The 13,635-nt window shown below is 33.8% G+C and overlaps 1 long non-coding RNA gene and 1 other non-coding gene across 2 annotated transcripts; one reads left to right on the forward strand and one right to left on the reverse strand.

Annotated features, from left to right (window-relative positions):
• The first annotated feature begins 399 nt into the window (after positions 1–399).
• LOC126830450 (uncharacterized) lies at positions 400–3,006 on the forward strand. The gene is made up of 3 exons (XR_008788946.1): positions 400–443; positions 1,281–1,349; positions 2,780–3,006. It is a non-coding gene; the product is annotated as an uncharacterized LOC126830450 (long non-coding RNA).
• Positions 3,007–11,000: 7,994 nt separating this feature from the next.
• Positions 11,001–12,986, reverse strand: LOC126830099 (uncharacterized). The gene is made up of 3 exons (XR_008789133.1): positions 12,670–12,986; positions 12,017–12,178; positions 11,001–11,780 (listed from the first exon to the last, which is right to left on the reverse strand). It is a non-coding gene; the product is annotated as an uncharacterized LOC126830099 (transcript).
• Positions 12,987–13,635: the final 649 nt, after the last annotated feature.

The following is a 13,635-nucleotide window of genomic DNA, read 5'->3' on the forward strand; positions in this document are numbered from 1 at the left end:
TAAGATATAAATACAGTAATAATGACTAAAGTAATAATAGCTGCAGCTTTCGCATTAATATAGTAAATGTTTGTGACCTTTTGAACAATCTGGTTGGTTGTGCTTTGAGGATAAAATATATTTGGTATCTATTACAGATAAACCAAGTATAAGATTATCTGCACCACCAGACCCGCCAGTTCTGCAACTAGTGAATGATAAATTATTAGGGGAGCTAACTCTAATGTGTATCGTTACATCAACAACCGAACCAGTTGATCACAATTTACCTATGATATATAGATGGTTTAAACATGGTATATATTATGATAATGGTTATATACTACAAGATAGAGATGTTGATATTACTGATATAGGAGATGATATAATCTGTATAGCTACAGATGATCCAGATTGTAAAACAAGTTTACAGGATTTAACACCTGGTTCTACACTGAACACAGGTAAATTCATTTCAATAGTTTATATACTGTCGCCGCCGTCGGTCCTTTTGTCCGTCGTGCGCAAATTATTGCAAACACTCTGCATTGTTTACATTAGTGAGACGAATTCATTTAGTAACTTCTTTATATATTGTTTACGTTAGGGAGAGGACGAGGCGAATTTTAACAATTTATGTTAATTTCCTATAGATTTATGGCGCCTGTTTCACAAAAGTTATGAAATTGACAATGTAATATAAAGGCTCCCATTACCCACAAAAGAATAAATATGTGATAGCCCCTATCGACTGTCGGGCGATATCGATGTTGTGGGCGTTGACTGGTAACGTTTTTTTTTTGTCTCAAATTCGTATTTCGGGACATTTATATATATACCTTCTGTTGAGCAATGCGTTTATAAACGATAGTCTGTTTTAAAAGGAGAATTGAAGGTAGTAACTGCAGTAGTTCTGATCCCAGGCTTCAACTGTACTACCTTCATACCCATTGATCATATTTCTACATTGCATGATTAATGCCACATTTACAAGTTCATCTATTTTTTATAGCATTGCCAATTTTACAAAAGTAATTATATGGAACGTAACCTTTATATGAGATATAATTACGATGGTTTCTCGACAGTACTTTACCCATATAGACCCCATCGTGTACACAATTATTATTCCAATACTGGGTATAATAGACAATACTTTACCCATATAGACCCCGTCGTGTACACAATTATTATTCAAATACTGACTATATCACACTGACTATATTACACTATTAGTCAATTGCTGATTATACTACACTGTTTGCTTGCTTTTCAATGTTTTTATTTTTGCTTCATTTTAGTTGTTAAGAAACATAAATGGTGTAAAGATGTTCTGGCTATCTCAAACAAATTTATTCTTCGTCCCGAATGTGAGTACACACATTTAAAGTATTCATTCTGTCTTGAATTTCGTATATTTGCTATATCTGTCACATATTTAAAATGAGTCATTTGACATCCCGATGCAGATTAAGGGTGTAAGATTCATATCTTAACGGTTCCAGAATCAACGCTGGCACTGGATGTCGCATTATACCCGAGGGTCTGTAATTGAGTAAAAATAACTATTATGTAGAACAGATATCAAAATATTAATGGATGTAATAAAATCCGTTATATAGTTTTTGCTAAGGGGCAAACATGTGCATAGAATATGCACATTATACGGAACACGTTACTCATTATTAATATCAGAAATTGAGGTCGTGTGTCTTGGGAAAACATAATATTACAGTTGGACCATATATTTAAGATAAAACATTAAACTATTATGAAAAAACAATATAAATATATTACAGATGGACCATAATATGAAACATTATACTATGATGACAAAACACTATTGTTATATTACAGACGAACGATATACAGTAATATAACATTAGTCTATCGTGATAAAACAATATAATGCTATAATATTAATTTATAGTGACCAAACATTATAATTATATTACAGATGGACCATATGATACAACATTAATCTATGATGATAGAAATCTAACATCTGGAGAAGAAATAAAGAAACGTGTAGGAGAAGAATTGTCTGTTAATTGTATGAGTGATTGTAATCCAGCATGTAATATCAGTTGGTATAAAGATGGGAAGATTTTGAGTGATAATCTACCAGAACTACAAGAATCAGATGATGGAGTTTATACATGTACATTATACAATATACATGGTATCACAAATATATCTTTTATTCTAGCCCTCAAACGTGAGTAATAATATTGAAACCAATTTCAAATATTTATCAACATCTAAACAGTGTATGACATCACTTTTCCCAGAGCTATCTAACCTTTGAAGTTATTTTAAAGTTCCTTGTTCTAAAATATAATATTATCAATATGTATTGTTGAACATTCAAAAGTACACTACCATCGCAAGTTATGCGGATAAGTTTTACCATCACATTAAAAATTCGGAAGATTCTGATGAAGAAATCTATCGAGGACTTATACACCCGTCAGAACTTACATAAAGCATATTAATTTTACCCATTTGGCACACAGAGAACTATCTACTTTTCGAATAGAGCTCTGCCCTGAATGGTCGCCATTGTAAATTGTATCTATTTCATTTTACATCTTTCATACAAACAAGGACTAAATATTTATTTTTGGTTTTCATGTATATAAGCAGAATGACCACTTCTCAAAGTTCTCGAAGTATACTTTAAGTATCTAGTGAAATGTTTTACCGATCTTCAGAATGAGGAAGGAAATGTGGCATGATGTCGGATATTAGGTCAAATATTTCCAGTTTTATAGTTAATTGTCCATTTTGTTATTGTCAGATGCACCGGAAGAAACAACAGGTGGTCAAGGTGTTGATGGTGTTGGTGTAGGGAACAACGTCACTATAACAAAGACAATATATGCATATCCAGTTCCTATCATTGTACATGGTTCTATTAAAGCACCAAATGGAACTGATAGAGACCATATCAATTTTAATCTAATAAACACAAGTAAATCCCACCATTACAAAGTAGAACTAAGAGTTGATGTTCATTGCACAGAATATACAGGCCTGTATTGTATTGATGTTCAGAACGAAGAAGGAACACTGAACTTATGCTATAATTTAGAGGGTAGGTATAAATTTGGCTAAAATATTATGTTAATATATTATTAAATGCATAAGATTGAATTCGTGTAATACAACTATCGTCATTGCGAAAATCGAATCATAAATTCAACGAGACTTATAATATATTCATGTGTTGCTGAATACAGGGATATTTGTATAAATTGGTTTATGAATGATTCTTTGTTAGCCGATGACATAGAATCAACCATTGATTTTATTTATGTTCAGAACGAAGAAGGAAAACGGATGTTATGTTATGATTTAAAGGGTAGGTATAGATTAGGCTAAATGGTGTATTAAGTTCCACAACTCAATCTACCCGATCTACAACAATCAGATTATAGAGTTTATACACGCACAGTGTACAACATACAAAGGTTTATATATATATCTGTTATCCCACATAACGAGTAATTTAGTAAGATTAAATTACTAAATAATTCTCCATATGTAGTTATAAGTCTTGATCTGTAATATGCAAAAGGTGGGAATGACTGTGTGCAACATTGAAAATTGAAAATGACTCCAACACTGCAAGAAAGCCCTGTTTTGTTTTAACAATCGCATTTAACAATTCATTAAATATAGACGGGTAAACGTTATTGTTCGTGATGATACTGTGATGACACTACATCTCTGACATTAGCTTATCCACGTCTTGTCATTATACAACATATATTAAATTTATCTTAATAAAAAAACAGATACTTACAATTGATATTATAAACAATGACTAGCTTGGGAAATATGTGGTCGATGTTCAGAATGAAGGTGGAAATCTGACCTTATGTAGTAATTTAAAATCCAGTTGCTAGTAATAGTAAAATATGACATATGTAATAATTTCATGTTTAACTTTAATTTACTTTTACATGAGTGATAGACACTGATTGTGGTCCACCAGTAGATATCTCCTCAATGTCAAGCGATAACACCGCTAGAGTAGACGTTGGTGAAAAGATAATGATACTAAGGGAGATAACTGGATATCCTAGACCTTCAATAGAAATGGAATCGATGATATTACCAGTAGGGGTTAACCGTCATTACCGATACATTAATTATACCCTGATTAATACAACTAAACCACATCATTATAATCTTAGTCTTTCTGTATATGTTGTTACCAAACGTTACATTGGTAAATACTGTATTTACTTAAAGAACAAGTATGGAGGCTTGCTGGTTTGCCACACACTAATGCAGGGTTTGTATTTATTATTGTACTATATTGCAGAGCTATTCCATACTACCCTAAGATTATAAATTAGCAGTGTGGTGAGAACCCCAATCATTGTCACACACAAGTGTGGGATCGAAACCACGCTACTTGACCGGTAGTCAGACCTTTTAATGTTAAGCGCACGTGTTATTCATTTCACTTGAGCATGGAACTGTCATTTAATTACGTGACTACTTGTAATCGTACTAGACGACCTAGTTTCCAATTAATCAATGGGAAAAGATCAAAATATAAGTCATTTGACGACACTGTAGACGTATCATAAACTGCAACAAAAGCTAAATTATCAATAAGAACATAAGAGGCGTACCATCTGAAACTTTGCCCAAAAATCTAAATACTTTAATCTTTATCGCACCACATAACGTCTTACTCCCCATCCCCATCCAGAGCAATATTCATATAAACCTGTTTAAATTCTCTGAGAATAAAAGGAACCTCTGTGAGGTTTAGCCAGTTTTTTTTAACAAAATGTTACTATTTTTATTACAGATGACTCTAGAATTATTATCATTATATGTGTTATTGTGCCCTGTCTAATAACAGCTGTCTTTATAATTGGTTTAGTATTTTCCAAGAAATATTATAACAGTAAGTGATATATACTTTCATATATTTTCGTTTTATCACGATTTTTATGGGATAAATGTCATTTAAACAGGAAGTCTGACAACTCATAACTGATCTAGATTTGAAAAAAACTAAACATATCTTATTTTTAATTCAATCTATTTACAGGAATTGCTCCCAATGCAAGATCCACTCCTCTGGAACATCATTATGATCAAGTTTCCATGCAAGAGTTTTCTACAAATCTCTCCACATTAAATACTAATAGAATACTCTTAGGTAACCGAGAATCTTTAATTACTTCTTCCGATTATGAAAGACCAGTTCCATTAATTGTCCACGGACTACCAGATAATATAAACGACGGGGTAGTGGATGGTGGTGACACTGTTTCTGGTGATGATGGTTTTATTGATACCAATTCAGCTTCCCTGTGCATGAACTCTCCCTCATCAGTACCAAATGTCTATGAAAAACTTAGTAAAGATACCCGTATCACACAACTAAATCTGTATCGGCAACTCAATTTAAATGGTAAACCACAGAATGTTGACCATACCTCTCCTAAATGCATCTATACAGAAACCAGTACATTACCATATACAAGACTTGATAGACAAACGATGAACCAAAGACCAAACTCTTATGAGAAACTAAACGAACACGATGAAGACAATAAGTAAGACTGTCTAAACACCCTTCGTTAGACATCCCACATAATATTATATTTTTTGTAAATTTAATTTGCTTCTTTTGTTAATGTTTATACTGGTATATCCTTATATTTTAAGGGAGATCTCAAATCTAGATCATTTGTTTGTACTGCAGTTATGAGTTGTCAGACTTCCTGTTTAAATGACATTTATCCCATAAAAATCGTGGGTAAGACGCTGGCTCGCTAGTCTGGAGGTCGGATGTCCGATCCCTGCATTGGCCGAGAATGTTCATCCTGATTTTCCGGCGTGGTTCCCCCTTGTCAGTGATGTAGGTTGAAGGGCCTGACAAGGACAGCTGTCTAGTCATTCGGATGATACGAAAAACCGAGGTCCCGTGTACACATTGGCGTGCACGTAAACGATCCCTTGACAGACAGTTGGGATTCGATATGAGAGTAGGCCGTAGTGCCGCTGTCTGGGCAAAATTTCCATCATAGTACACTGTATGGTATGGCGTATGCCCATCTTCATTAGCCCAGTTCGGAGCAAAACAGTAGGACGTTAAACCCCATTTCATTTATTTTTTTAAGATATCGTCGTGAAATCAAATAATTTTTTTCAATAGTTCCCGGATTTTTCAATTTTTTTATTATTATTTTTTTTTTTTTTGGGGGGGGGGGGGGGGAGATGTTGTGAAGATGACATTTTTAATAATTCAATTATGATGTAGGCTTTACTCTATGCTTTGATGTAATTACATTCTGTATTATATAAAGTTGCGTATTTGCTTTATTTCTATATCATAAGTCCCCATTTTATGTCGCCACGTTTCCGCTCGTCAACAATTGTCTTGTGAACACGGTTAAAGCGCCGTTTACACGATACAATCAATCCATACAACCGTCGGATGCAACATATTTGGACCAATGTTTACACGACACAAAGGTTCTATTCGGTATATAGTAACCTTTATTCCTTCCAAAGTCCATGCTTCGTACGCAGTGTTATTAGATATGCTAATTCAGTCGCGGATAGGTTTAGACTCAATTTTAGAGGACGTCAAAGTACTCGAAGCGACAGAAGAAGACATTTTTAATCAGATATGACTTCATGCACCACATGACATTGTCTAATATAACGGAATTTGATTGATTATTGCATCAGTTGGTGTCATGAAAATAGAACTGATCATATCCATACAACAAGCTGTCCATCCGACTCTATCGATATTCCGCGTGCCGTTAACTTCCGTTCCGGACCTTCCTTCCTCCGCTCCTTGCCGAAAATTTTTTTCACATTCGGTTGGAGGATGAGCCCTATTGATTTTTCAGCGTTCCGCTACATTTTGTTACGGAGGCTATCCCTTTTGTTCGGATTTTTTTTTCAAATTTGGTGGGAAGCATTGGGGCCTGAGAGGATGCAACCTATCGATATTAAGTTTCAGTAGCTTTTCGTTCCGGAGTAATGCCCCCTTGTCTGCAAAAAAAAAAACCCCTCATGAACGGGATACAGGTTATTATGTTTATGGATCTGTTCATATTTGGTTTGAAATATTATAGTGATCGATCCCTCTCGATATTCATAATCCACAGCCTTTCGATTCTTATCTAAGGTATCCCCACCCCCTTTGCCGAAAAACGTGTGAACGCGATAGATTAGATTTCTTTAAGGATCCTAGATCATTATCAAACTTTCATTTGGGTTAAGCTGAAGTTTAGACAAAGCTGGTGTTTGGGTGTATTCCACGCTTTACTTAAACTCTAAAATATTTTTAGTTTAAATCTACCCATCAAGGAAAGTTTATGTCAATAGATATAATTACACAACTGCTTGTTTTCTGGTTTAATAAAGATGTGGTCAGCTGGCTCGGAAATAATATACTTCTCATATTGATTGAATTCACATTTTGTTTTATATAGATTGAATTCTCTTTATTTATAATGATTGAATTCTCATCTTTGTTTATATAGATTGAATTATCTTTATTTATAATGATTGAATTCTCATCTTTGTTTATATAGATTGAGTTCTCTTTATTTATAATGATTGAATTTTCATCTTTGTTTATATTGATTGATTTTTTTTTATATTGATTGAATTGTCATGTCTTATATTGACTTAATAGTGATTGTATTCTCATTTTTTATATTGATTGAATTCTCTTTTCTATATTGATTGAAGTCTCTTTTTTTAATATTGATGGGATTATCATTTTTATATTGATTTTATATTGATTGAGTTCTCATTTTTTACATTGATTGAATTTTCTTTTTTTATTGATTGAATTCTCATTTTATTATATTGATGGAATTGATGGAATTGATGGAATCCTAATTGTTTTTTTATTGATTAAATTCTCATTTTGTTTATATTGATATAATTCAAATATTTTATATTAATCAAATTATCTTGTAACGTCCAATTTGATTAATTATTATATTATGATACTTGTCGTTTTTTTGTGTTCTGTTTCACCCGAATGACACTGTTACGCAGTTAAGCATTGGTTGTTAATCCGACTATTGACCAGTCATAATTTGGAACAGAAATTTGCTTTCATTATGGCAGTGTTTCAGTGGGATTAAAGCTAATCAATCGAAACACCTGCGAAGGAATATGGTCTTAAATATGCCGTCGTCACTTTGCCTCGTTGGTCCAGTCAGCCAACAATTCAAACAATTAGATCTGTAATTCAATAAGGATGTAGGTATATTGCTATCGGTGTTGTTTTCCTTCAATAATCAGTTATTAGTATTCCCATTTGATGTTTTTATGTAAGATATCAACATTTCATTAGAAACAAGGTATATAATAATTTCATTTTTTGCTTATTGTTAAACTTTTATTTGCATATAATGCTTCTGTTTTCAATTAGATTTTGCTCAAACTCACCATATTTTTTATTCTACTATTAGTTCTAATTTTTTGTTTGCCGACTTACCACCATCTAGATCACTCTTTCCTATTGTAGAGGGGGTGGGGGTTTCCGGTTGACGCGTGTATGTTGGGTCATAATGCCTGTCATTGAGTCAGGTGGCGTAGTATCGATTCCACTCGTGTATGTTACAAGGAGTTGGGTTGCCTATCCAACCACGTGATTTTTCTCACCCTACTGACCAACACCCATACGTGTAAACGACTTATTGAAATAAAATTGAACTATATGTTAGTAACGAAATTACCTAATTTGTGTCGATTGGACGTTAAACTCATTTCACTCTCTCTCTCCCTATAGTGGAGTGTTGGAATCACAGAATGAGACTTTAAAAATCATTTCATTAGAGACATCTATGTACCACAGAACAGTACATCATCATGACTATTGCTCAGTAACCGGTTGGAAAATTGATGAAATAGACATCACAGATCTAGGTCATTATTTCTGACATAAGGATATTTTTAGAGAGTGGGGTCATTATTTTCTTTAATATGACCTCGAATCTGAGCTTGTAGCCTGTGTGACCTTGGAGTTTAATTTCATTAAATATATAGGCCCTCCTGTTTTCTACACAATATAAAAACAATTGGAGGTATATTGACTGCTTTTTGTTCATATTTAACTGACATAGTTTTAATGTTTTTCCGAAATTATATACATTACACTGCATTATTCTGGAGTCATATATCACTCAAAGATATCACGACTAGATTTGTTGTTTTGAACTGATGTGTTTCTAAATACAGAATGAATATTTAGTTTAGTTTCGCATCAGTTGTTAACAACGAATAATTTACAGTACGTAGGAAAATACATTCCAGGTTAAATAGCTATTTACTGGGTTTTTTTCGTGGAAGTTTTTTATATCAAAGGCCATATATATAGTAAAGTGCGTCAAATGTATTTCTCATTTAAAGGAACCTAACCTCTTACTCATTATATTAGAAATTAAAAACACGAATTAGAATTTAATTTTGTCCCATTTCAATTAATATTAATGTTGCTACTTTACTCTGAAAAATTGGGATCCTCATTAGAAATTACTGATTCACAAACCACAAAATAATAAGAATAAAAAAAAACGTATTGGGTGGACTAAGCAGGCACAAACGACTGTTCGCGTCTTTCACCAAACCTAATTGATAGAAGTTAGAAAAACAATTTCTACTCATATTAGATTAATATGTGCTTTTAGATATGTGCGTCTATTAAGGTACCAAAGAATAGAGTTCCCCAAAATACACCTCTCTCTCTCTCTCAATCTCTCTCTCTCTCTCTCTCTCTCAATCTCTCTCTCTCTCTCTCATTCGACATAGGTGACCCGTCATAGTCACCAAAAAAGACAAACCGGTCACAATCCACTTCATCCAACCAAATCAGGACATTGAAACTACAGAAGAAATTAAAACGTTTATTAGGCTAACGAGAGAAAAGTTCTGGATTGACAAATTGACCCCCCCCCCATCCCCAGTTTTGAATATTCATACGGCTAGCGCAATAGCCCCTGTACAACAGCAGCAAGTGCATCCAAATTCATCAGAAAACACTATACTGACCTCCCAAAAAATCACTCGAAAATTCTTACACAAAAACTTATAATTGCATATTCTAAAAACAAAAATCTGAACGACATCCTAGTGCACATTAAATTAAACTAAATAACACGTCTTATGTAAAGAAGGGGTTGGGTGGTCGAATGGTTAGCACGTGCGCGCTGTATCATAAAGCCTTCATTGAGTCAACTGGCGTGGTTTCGAATCCCCGGTTGTACGTGAGAAGGAGTAGGGTCCCCTGTCCAACATCGTGGGTTTTCTCCGGGTCCTCCGGTTTCCTCCCACTGTTAAAGATCCCTACGCGCAAGCGAATTATTGAAATAAAATTAAACCATAACATTATGTTAGTCCCGAAATGACCTAGTTTGTGTCGAGTGGACGTTAAACCCCATTTCTCTCTCTCTCTCTCTTATGTAAACAATGCATGCCCCATTGAGCCAATGACTGACGTGTTGAAGGCAGTCATCTATTACAGAGATATAAATAATATTACAAAATTCTCTTGTATCTTCATTTTGCTACATTGTTGGTTATTTTTTTTTTTCAGGAATCCTTATTGAGTTACCTAATAACCTACTTTATTGATGTCTATTTCATCAATTTTGCCCATGATTTACCTTGTTGCGGTGGATTCTTTGCCCTAACATGAAATGATTTTTAAAGGCTCATTGTGTGATTTCACCACTCTAATATATTATCTAGATGGATGCATGTATTAAATGATTATTAACGTCTAATAGTGTGATTCCGTCAATCTACTTTAGGAAACGATGATCTAAATGGCTGTGAACCAGCAAACAACGAATTAGAAAAATAGATTGATAATAAAACCACTATGTAAAAATAAAAGTATAAAAACAAGAAAGCGTGGAGAATATTATATACTATGTTTCTAAAAATAATAAGCATGGTATGCTGATATCTTACAAAAATACAAAACATAATAATAATACTAATAACCGCTAATTGAAGGAAAACAACATAATCTTTAACATTGATAGACAATATGCGTACTGAATAATATATATAATCAAATTTTACTTCAATAAAAATCCGTGGTTTGAATGTTTGGCTGACCTGACAAACGAACCAGAATGATGACATAATATGGCCATATTAAAGACGGGATTATATTTTGGAACTCCTAAACAACTGTATTTTAACCGGTATGAACGAAATAAGTTATATAATACAAATATGAATCTGTAATACTCTCCCTTTTTCATTAACCATCTTCCCTATTACTCATACATGTTATTTAAAAATACATACATATTGCCGAAACGTGTTCACTGTCATGGCGAACCGTATCATCACAGTAGTTCATAAACGTGAATATGTAGAGTATTTGATTTGGCATCAGGACATGACACGGAATCATGTGAACACAAATTCATATGATCGCGAAAAGAAAACAAAATAAAATAAAATAAAACAATTAAATCGACAAAAATGTCAAGATTCACTTTCATATTCTTATTTAAATTCTAATCTTCACCACAATTATTCGCTTCCACCACGCTGTCTTCAAACCCATTGTTTATATTTTATTGCTGATCATTATCTGGTAGTCGAGGGACAATTAATGAAACTGGTCGTTCATAATCGGAAGATACTTGAGTTGAAGATGTAATTAAAGATTCTCTGTTACGTAAGAGTATCCTGTTAGTGTATATCTGGTGTGGTGAGATCTGTAGAAAACTGTTGCATAGAAACTTCCTCATAATTATTTTGGCCAGCCATCTCTGTAAATAGATTGAAGTACATCAACATTTGCCGTCCTATAACTAAGATAAAACAATTTCAATCGTAACACCCGGATGAAATAGACTTGGGTGTCAAAGAAGAGGTCTCCAATCTAGATCATCCGTTTGTATAGTTAAGATTTGTTGATCTCCTGATGGAGTGAGTCTTTGTCCTATTAAAACTATGATAAAGCAACGGGTAAATATATTTCATTATGAAAATATATATCACTTACGGTTAAAATAGTTCTTGACAAAAATTAAACCAATTATGAGGACACCTATTAACAGACATGACCCTATAAAACATATATTAATAATAATTCCAGAAGTAGAAATATTAATCGGGTCATTGGTAGCTGTAATTCCAGTAGAATTATTAATTACATCATTGGAAGCTGTAATAAAAAAGTAACCTTTTGTTTAAAAATACTTGCAAGATTCATTTTTAACTCATAAAGAATTGATACTTTTGTATTCGTCATATTGCTCTGGACGGTTTGGGGAGAGTTAGGCGGTATGTGGAAAGTTTCAAATGGTACGCTTCTTTTGTTCTTATTGATAATTTAACTTTTCTTGGTGGTTTATGATACGTCTACAGTGTCGTTAAAAAACTTATATTGTGATTTTTCTCCAATTGTTTAAGTGGAAGCTACTGGGTCTTCTAGCACGATTACAAAAAATAGTCACGTTATAAAAGGTCAGTGCCATGTCCGGGCGAAAAGTCTGGAATTGGGTCAAGTGGCAAAGTTTGGATCCCGCACTTGTACGTGACAAGCAGACGGGTTGCCTAACCAGGGGTCCCCGGTTTCCCCCATTGCTAATATATAATCTCGAATTAGCTTGATATGGAATAGCTCCGTAACATAGTACAATAATAAATACGCACCCTGCATTAGTGTGTGACAAACTGGTAATTCTCCATGCTTGTTCTTTAAGTAAATACAGTATTTACCAATGTAATGTTTGGTAACAACATATACAGAAAGACTAAGATTATAATGATGTGGTTTAGTTGTATTAATCAGGGTATAATTAATATATTGGTAATGACTGTTAACCCCTACTGGTAATACCATCGATTCCGCTTCTGTTGAAGGTCTAGGATATCCAGTTATCTCCCTTAGTGTTATTATCGTTTCTGCAACATCTACTAGAGTGACATTATCACTTGACATTGAGTTTACTTTTGGTGGACAACAAACAGGGTCTGTCAATACAGTAAAAGCAACTTAAACGTAAACATTAAACCATTATATATATCATAGTATACGTTTTCTAGCAACTGGCTATATATCGAAACCAATTCTTTACCTACCTTTAAAATTATTACATAGTGTCAGATTTCCACCTTCATTCTGAACATCGACACAATATTTCCCAAGATAGTCAATGTTTATAATATAAACTGTAAGTATCAGGTAGTACTGGTGAGGTATGGTTGTGTTTAATAACACAAAACTAATATACTGTCTGCCAGTTCCTACTGGGCTAATGGATGAATTTTGTAAAATGTATGGTTGTGGATAAGCCCTTATCGTCTTGGTTGTACTGACGTTCTGACCCACAGCAACACGTATATCAACAACACCTCGACCACCAGTTTCTTCTGGGGCATCTGGCAAAAAGAACAAAACAAAACATTCGTTCTGAACATCAATACACTATTGCACATAGATACGTACTAAAAGTGAGCGTGTGTGTGTGTGGAGGGGGGGGTGCGTTGCGTGTGTGTGTGTGGGGGGAGTGTGTGTGTGTGTGTGTGTGTGTGTGTGTGTGTGTGTGGGGGGGGGGTAATGCTAATATTTTAAGAAACATACAATATAAAGTGGCACATCAATAACATCTACATGAT

This window comes from Patella vulgata, chromosome 8 (genome assembly GCF_932274485.2).
Source record: "Patella vulgata chromosome 8, xgPatVulg1.2, whole genome shotgun sequence".
In the NCBI taxonomy this organism is placed as follows: domain Eukaryota; kingdom Metazoa; phylum Mollusca; class Gastropoda; family Patellidae; genus Patella; species Patella vulgata.